The sequence below is a fragment of the Delphinus delphis genome, chromosome 15 (assembly GCF_949987515.2).
Source record: "Delphinus delphis chromosome 15, mDelDel1.2, whole genome shotgun sequence".
Classification (NCBI taxonomy): domain Eukaryota; kingdom Metazoa; phylum Chordata; class Mammalia; order Artiodactyla; family Delphinidae; genus Delphinus; species Delphinus delphis.
In genome coordinates this window covers 60062397-60070580 of record NC_082697.1, presented here as the reverse complement: position 1 = coordinate 60070580, position 8184 = coordinate 60062397, and the positions used below count along the sequence as shown (strand labels likewise).

General features: G+C 39.3%; 1 non-coding gene across 1 annotated transcript; it reads left to right on the top strand.

Annotated features, from left to right (window-relative positions):
• The first annotated feature begins 4241 nt into the window (after positions 1–4241).
• On the top strand, positions 4242–4348 carry LOC132439066 (U6 spliceosomal RNA). The gene has a single exon (XR_009522297.1). It is a non-coding gene; the product is annotated as a U6 spliceosomal RNA (small nuclear RNA).
• Positions 4349–8184: the final 3836 nt, after the last annotated feature.

Sequence of the window (8184 nt, the reverse complement as noted above, 5' to 3'; positions counted from 1 at the left end):
TTTTTCTGTGTGCCTGGGGGAATTTTGCATATTTCTCTACTATACCATTTCATTCATTCATTCAATCATTATTTATTTATTCATGTGCATATGTATGACTGCATTCCCCAAGCATATCACATTTTATTAGAGTCTGTTATCTAATTGTCCCTCATCTTCTTGAATCTGAGAACTGCCTGAAGTCAGGGACCACGAGAGGTTCATCTTTGCATCTTGTATAATGGCTATCACGGTGAGAGAAATACAAAGAGAGACAGACAGAGACGAAGAGAGAGACACAGAGGGAGAGAAAGAGAAGGGAGGAGGGAGAAAGAGAAGTAGGGTAGGGGAAGGAAGAAGAAGAAAAGAGAGGAAAGAATTTAAGAGATGTTATGGACATCTGCTGATTTTTGCCTACTGAGCATCCGTATTCCCTTCTTCCATCTTTAGCATCAATATTTTCATCTGGGAGACCAGCCCTCTCTACTCTCACACAGCCCATGGATCTCATGTGGGGCTGACCTCATAGTCCCCCACTCCAGGGATGAGCACACAAGGCAGGCTGTCCAATCAGCATGTTCCATTCTTTGACCCTAATCATGGGCATGTGTGACCAAGTCAGAATTGTGTAACTCAATTCTGGGAATTTTATGAGTACTACAAAAGAGAAACACTCTTTCCACGGGTTTCAAGGGAGTGAGTCTGGGGTGCCAGCAGCAATTTTGTCACCATGAGGGGAAGAATCTGCCAGTGAACAAAACTTATTCAGATAGAAGCACAGATGAAACTGTGATTTGAGCCCCTGTATCCAGCTGTGCCTGAAGCTGGGTTATTTATGAATCTAGTCATATGAGCCAATGTAGTTCCTTTTTCCTGCTGAAACCAGTTTGAGTTATGTTTCTTTCATCTGTAATCAACAGAGCTCCAATTAATACAAGAATTATAGGAGAAAAAAGAAAGAAAAAAGAAGAGGAGAGGCTTTGGGTACCTTTGAGTTCTACTGGTAGGTCCTCTCCACTGATTGAGTATTCATGGTCTAACACATCAACAGAGCTTGTGAATGGACTTTCTTGTTAGATGGGAGGGAAAGGCCATGCCAGGACAGACCCATGGTGGAGGTGTGTTTGGAGAATGGCCTCCTTCTCAGTCTTCTGAAATTTATTCTTCCTACCTCTCCACTTAGGAATGGCATAACCATGGTCACATCTCTCCCTTTCTTATATACAGCAAGTCTAACCACAAAATGATGGTCTGACCTATATTTGCAAAGCCCCTTCTATCTCTGACACCGCGGGTGCCTCAACTGGTTCTCCTGAAGCTCCAACCCAGTTTTATCCCCAAAGGTCTCTCGGAATCCCACGATAGGGCATCTTGGGTGAATCACCATCTCAGTTTTCCCAGGACTGAGTGGGGGGATCATGGAACACAGGACTTTTAGTTCTGAAATGCAGAACATCCCAGGAAATTGGGACAAGTTTGTCTCCCCAGACTGACATCTTCCCCTTAAGCTGCTGCAGCCCAAGGGTAAGGCTCCTTCTGACAGATCAGACATTAAAGAGCCTAAAATGACTGTGACCGGTCTCCAGGCATTTCAGAACGTTGCAACAGTCAGTGCCTTGTAAAAAAACATTGTTTAATTTTTAAGGCTCATGATAAAAGTCAAACATGTTATTTATAGAAAAGTAGATAGAAATAATAGGTAGGCAGGTAGGTAGATAGATAGATAGATTGGGGGGGGTGCCCTTATTCCCCTTACCTTGCCTTCCTCCATCTTGCTGCTTGGAATTCAGATTGCTGTCAAGCCATCTTTGCTGATGCAAATGAGAACAGCCTAGGGATAGCAGAGCAACAAGGAAGGAGGATCCTGGATCCAGGAAGGACCTCATGGAGCAGAGAGGCTAGCCTGGACTGCTTGCCTTGGATCTCATCTTCTTTATATTTAAGTTATTACCATTTTGGGCTGTTGATACACCCAGGTGAACTAACTAATTCATGTACATTATCTCATCTGACCATTGCTAGAGCTGGTTCTGAAGAGAAGGTAAGGACTCTGCCCTTGACCGCATACCTGGTTAGTGGCTGGGCTTCCAGCGGAGGCTGGTCCTGACTCACATACGCTTCGGGCTCCTCATCACCGTGCTTTGCTGCCATTGCCGCTTTTCCTTTTATGCAGTGCCTTCCGGTTTTCAGAGTGTTCCATGATTATTACTAACTAAGGAGGCAGGGATGATTATTGTCCTATTAGCCAGATCGCTTAGGTAATTCGACTGAGATCATCCAGTGAATTAGAGAGGCATCTAGGATAAAAGTTCCAGCCTTTGAAACTTCAGAACTTTGCCTTTTTCGCTTGACTCCACCAATCAGGCTCTCTTGTAAGGACCAGACTCCACCAGCCTCTCCTAATATTTTTTTAAATACTTCAAGCAGTTCATTCAGTTTCTAAATTCAAGAATACTAATAACAGCTATTTTCTTTGAATTAAGGTGTATTTGACAGAAAAAAATTCGCTTGTTAGTCAAACATAAATGAAATAATGGTCAATTTCAGTCTCCCCTCCCACAGATAGTAGTATCTTTTTCACTAGCTTTATTCATAATTTTTTATCAGTGAAAGGGAGTTTACTTTAAACACCCTCTCTTTGAGCAAACAAATGTTCTATTTCAGCCACAACCTGTCAGGCTTTGTTTACTGAGTTTTAACAACGGTACCTAATTCTTATCATCAATTTAGCATCCTTGAAACAGTCAGCTTAGCTTTCCAGTGCTAAAGTTTCCGACACTCTATTTTTCTTGCATCTTTTCTGAACTGTAGGTTCTAATTCTGTGTTCCAGTTAATTAGCGCTGTCTGTAATTTTAGACAACCCATATCTGTTAAGGCAACCAAAATTCCATCTTTGTTTCCAAAGGTGGCTGTTTGTTGTGCCAGAAGGTACTTAGCTGCTGAAATAAATAGATGACGTATCACTTATAAAAAGTGCTGTTGCCTCATTGGGCAGATGTCTCTTGGTGATGGTGACTAAATATAGCATGCCGATTTTAGGGCAAAGATGTAATTTTAAAAAGTAATCATAAAACTATTGATTGTAGAGAAGTCACTTTGATTTCCTGTTCACTCTGATTATAGAGACCTTCACCCTTACCAGGCTTAGAAATTTTTAACCCTTGAAAACTAAAGCCCTATCAGGAACAGATTTCATATTGGAAAACTAAAAGTGTATCTACCCAGAGGTGTGGGTCAAACACTTGTTTCCGTCCTTTGGTCCCAGCAATGAAAACACATTCAGGAGGGAAAAAAGGAGGTACTGTGGGAGGTACCATCTTAAATAATACTAATACTACTAAAATATAATAGTTCCTACCATATTTCAAACTTCATTATGTGCCAGACGTTGTAATAAGCACCTTATTTATATTGTGGGTTCATTCAATTCTCACGGCATGACTGTAATAAGAGGAAGATGTATTTCACGTGAAGCAAACCAAGCTTACATTTTACGGCCCCCTCACTTGCACGGGTCCTTTCTAAGGCCCTAGCAATGTGTTTCCATCATCACATGTTGTTTTGAAATTTTGTAAAAGTGAAATGTTTGAACAGCAATGGTTTAAGCCTGGGAATTCTTTCTCCTGGGGGTTCTTTTTTGTTACACATCCCCTCATGTTGGTTAGTGCTAGAGAGGCTGAGAGCATCTGGGGATTTGGGATTGAGCTGCAGTAATACATCAGGATGGGGTTTAGTGGGATATGTTTATGTGGTTCTCATTCATTTCCATGAATTGTTAAGTGACTCTAAGCTAGCTACCCGTGAATGACTTATCCCTATGGCTTCCAGGAATACTCCTGCCACACTGTGCTGACTCATCTAGTATTTTGATCCAGAATAGCAGGGCCAGAGGTGGTATTGCAATGGGGACAGAAGAAATGCAGGGAACAGAGGAGGAATTAAGTTTGAAGTATATGGAGTCAGAAGCTAGTCTATGGGAAATTCTTTTAAAGCATACAACTCATATATGAAACAAACTCATTAGAGCTTTTCCCAAATTTAGTGATAATCCTAAAAATTTACGTCATTACTAATAATGAGTTGTGGAACTGAAAGTAAATTTTCTAAACCATCAAGAGCCGTATTAATTTTTCATCAACCATGCTAGAAAAAAAGTTAGTTAGAATTATTTATTTTCTCTATAGAAAGTATTTTTATCAAGTTATTGTCATATGAAGACAGAGTATGCAGCCTGAGCATATAGGATAAAAATATTACAGAGGTGTTCGCTTTGGCAGCACATATACTAAAATTGGAAGGATACAGAGAGGATTAGCATGGCCGCTGCGCAAGGATGACACGCAAATTCGTGACACATTCCATATTTTTTAGTGGGAAGCAGCTGCACAGCACAGGGAGATCAGCTCGCTGCTTTATGACCACCTAGAGGGGTGGGAGGGAGATACAAGAGGGAGGGGATATGGGGATATATGTATATGTATAGCTGATTCACTTTGTTATAAAGCAGAAACACACCATTGTAAAGCAATTCTACTCCAATAAAGATGTTAAAAATATATATATTACAGAGATTTATTAATCATTAATAAAAACTACAATTTTTTAAATTTTGTGATGTGCACATTTGTCAGCTTTTAAAATTTGGAATCTGCTGCGGCTTCTTTTTATTCTAAATAAATATTTATTTTCACACCTGATTTTCATATTTTAAATTTTGTATTCTTTGACTTAAAGCGTGTATGTAACATAATGTAACTTTCAGATCCCACAAAATGTTAAAATGTCTAAGCAGTAGAGATATTTATTTCTCATTTAATAAAACATCTAGAGATAGAGGTTTCAGAGAAAGTAGATTCAGCACCTAAACACTGTCAGGGCTCTGTATGGCTTTTCTGTGATTTTCTTGATTTTCCCCTCATTACTGTAAGAGGCTGCTATGGCGCCAACAATCATAGGATCAGTAACATCTAAAATTATGAAGAAAGGAAGATGGGCTCACTCTTTTCTCAAGTCTCTCTCTTGTTGTTAGGAGGGAAATCTTTCCCCAGTATTCTCCAGTAGATTTCCCTTCGTATCCCATGATCCAGAAATGGTCATATGGCCTAATCTAAAGCAGTCATTGACAAATGGGAATAGGATTATTATGATCAATCTAGAAGTCAAAATTCATCCCCTGGGACAAGACGCCTTGCCCTGAATGCCTGAATGAAACAGTACCCTACTGTCAACAAAGACGGAATGACTGTTTGTTAGTTAGGCAACCAACAATGTTCACAATAGCATCATTGTCCCCTTTTTGTCCCCTTACATAAACAAGTTAAGGCTTAGTGATATAAAGTGTTGTGTCCAGAGTCACACACCTAGAAAGTGGTGAGGACCTTCACCTCTATATAAAACCTATATGTGTTTGACTCTGGGACTCAGCTTATGTTCTATGCTATGTCATATAGCCTTCCCAACCCACGAGGCCACTGGTGTACACTACAAAGTTGTAGAACTTTAGGGAGCACGGTTAGGTGCTGAGGAAGGAGTATAGGGCAGCAGAATGCTAGCCAGAAAATCTCACAGGGTCAGAGAGGAAGAGGGGGCTCTGGGTCTTTGTACAGAGAGCAAATTTCAATACAATAGGGACCGTTACAGGTACCCAAGATGCATTTCATTGTTTTTGAGTGAATAAGGGAATTTCAGGTAGGGGGGGATGACATAAATAAAATAATAGTAGAAAGTTAATGGATTGAGGGTAAAGAAAGACTGGGCTTGAATCAAATATCTACCATTTACAAGATGTGCTTCTCTGTTGAGTTTCTTCTTCTTATAAAACCTTGTGTTTTCATAGGGGGATATCTAGCTCCAGCTTGATAGGGTAAAAGAAAAATCAGAGGAACCACCAGCTTTACGCCCCTTCCTCTACAGGAGAGGAAACTGAGACCCAGAGAGGTAAAGTGACTTGCCCCCAAATCCCAGCCAATTCGTACCAAAGCCCTCATCTACAAATCCGGGTTACTTATTTCTCAATCTGTCTTTTAGACCCTGAACTGGGAAGGCATCATTCTATGCTCAATTCCTTATACAATCTACTCAGATGATTTAATTTTAATAATATGCTTCTTTCCTTGTGGAAGCATGTGTATGATGACACTTAGCTGCACCATCTAATACTATGATTAAGTGCTACTTTTGAATTACTGTCTCCATTTCCAACAAGGTGTTTGAGAAGTGTCAAACCCAATAGAGATCAGGGATAATATTCCACATAGGATTAGTATGATTACTAGCAAGCGTGCATTCCACAGGATACCTTTCATTTCTGGTCCTGCAGAGTCACTTATGCATCCATTCATTCATTCCACAAGATATACCACACACAAAATATGCTGCTGCAAACTCAATGTATAAATGTAATCAGAAAGAAAAAATTATTTTAAAAAAATAAGTCCTGACAGATGGCTTCACAGGCGAATTCTATCAAACATTTAGAGAAGAACTGACACCTATCCTTCTCAAACTCTTCCAAAATATAACAGAGGGAGGAACATTCCCAAACTCATTCTACAAGGCCACCATCACCCTGACACCAAAACCAGACAAAGATGTCACAAAGAAAGAAAACTACAGGCCAATATCACTGATGAACATAGATGCAAAAATCCTCAACAAAATACTAGCAAACAGAATCCAATAGCACATTAAAGGGCTCATACACCATGATCAAGAAGGGTTTATCCCAGGAATGCAAGGATTCTTCAATATACGCAAATCAATGTGATACACCATATTAAAAAATTGAAGGAGAAAAACCATATGATCATCTCAATAGATGCAGGAAAAGCTTTTGTCAAAATGCAACACCCATTTATGATAAAAACCCTCCAGAAAGTAGCCATAGAGGGAACTTACCTCAAAATAATAAAGGCCATAGATGACAAACCCACAGCCAACATCATTCTCAATGGTGAAAAACTGAAAGCATTTCCTCTAAGACCAGGAACAAGACAAGGATGTCCACTCTCGCCACTGTTATTCAACATACTTTTGGAAGTTTTAGCCACAGCAGTCAGAGAAAAAAAAGAAATAAAAGGAATCCAAATCGGAAAAGAAGAAGTAAAACTGTCACTGTTTGCAGATGACATGATACCATACATAGAGAATCCTAAAGATGCTACCAGAAAACGACCAAAGCTAATCAATGAATTTGGTAAAGTAGCAGGATACAAAATTAATGCACAGAAATCTCTTGCATTCCTATGCACTAATGATGAAAAATCTGAAAGGGAAATTAAGGAAACACTCCCATTTACTACTGCAACAAAAAGAATGAAATACCTAGAATAAACCTACCTAAGGAGACAAAAGACCTGTATACAGAACACTATAAGATACTGATGAAAGAAATTAAAGATGATACAAACAGATGGAGAGATATACCATGTTCTTGGATTGGAAGAATCAACATTGTGAAAATGACTATGCTACCCAAAGCAGTTGACAGATTCAATGCAATCCCTATCAAACTACCAATGGCATTCTTCACAGAACTAGAACAAAAAATTTCACAGTTTGTATGGAAACACAAAAGACCCCGAATAGCCAAAGCAATCTTGAGAAAGAAAAACAGAGCTGGAGGAATCAGGCTCCCAGACTTCAGACTATACTACAAAGCTACAGTAATCAAGGCAGTATGGTACAGGCACAAAAACAGAAATATAGATCAATGGAACAGGATAGAAAGCCCAGAGATAAACCCATGCACCTAAGGTCAACTAATCCATGACAAAGGAGGCAAGGATATACAATGGAGAAAAGACACCCTCTTCAATAAGTGGTGCTGTGAAAACTGGACAGCTACATGTAAAAGAATTAAATTAGAACACTCCCTAACACCATACACAAAGATAAATTCAAAATGGATTAAAGACCTAAATGTAAGGCCAGACACTATAAAACTCTTAGAGGAAAACATAGGCAGAACACTCTATGACATAAATCACAGCAATATCCTTTTTGACCCAACTCCTAGAGAAATGGAAATAAAAACAAAAATAAACAAATGGGACCGAATGAAACTTAAAAGCTAAAAGCTTTTACACAGCAAAGGAAAACATAAACAAGACAAAAAGACAACCCTCAGAATGGGAGAAAATATTTGCAAATGAAGCAACTGACAAAGGATTAATCTCCAAAATTTACAAGCAGCTCATGCAGCT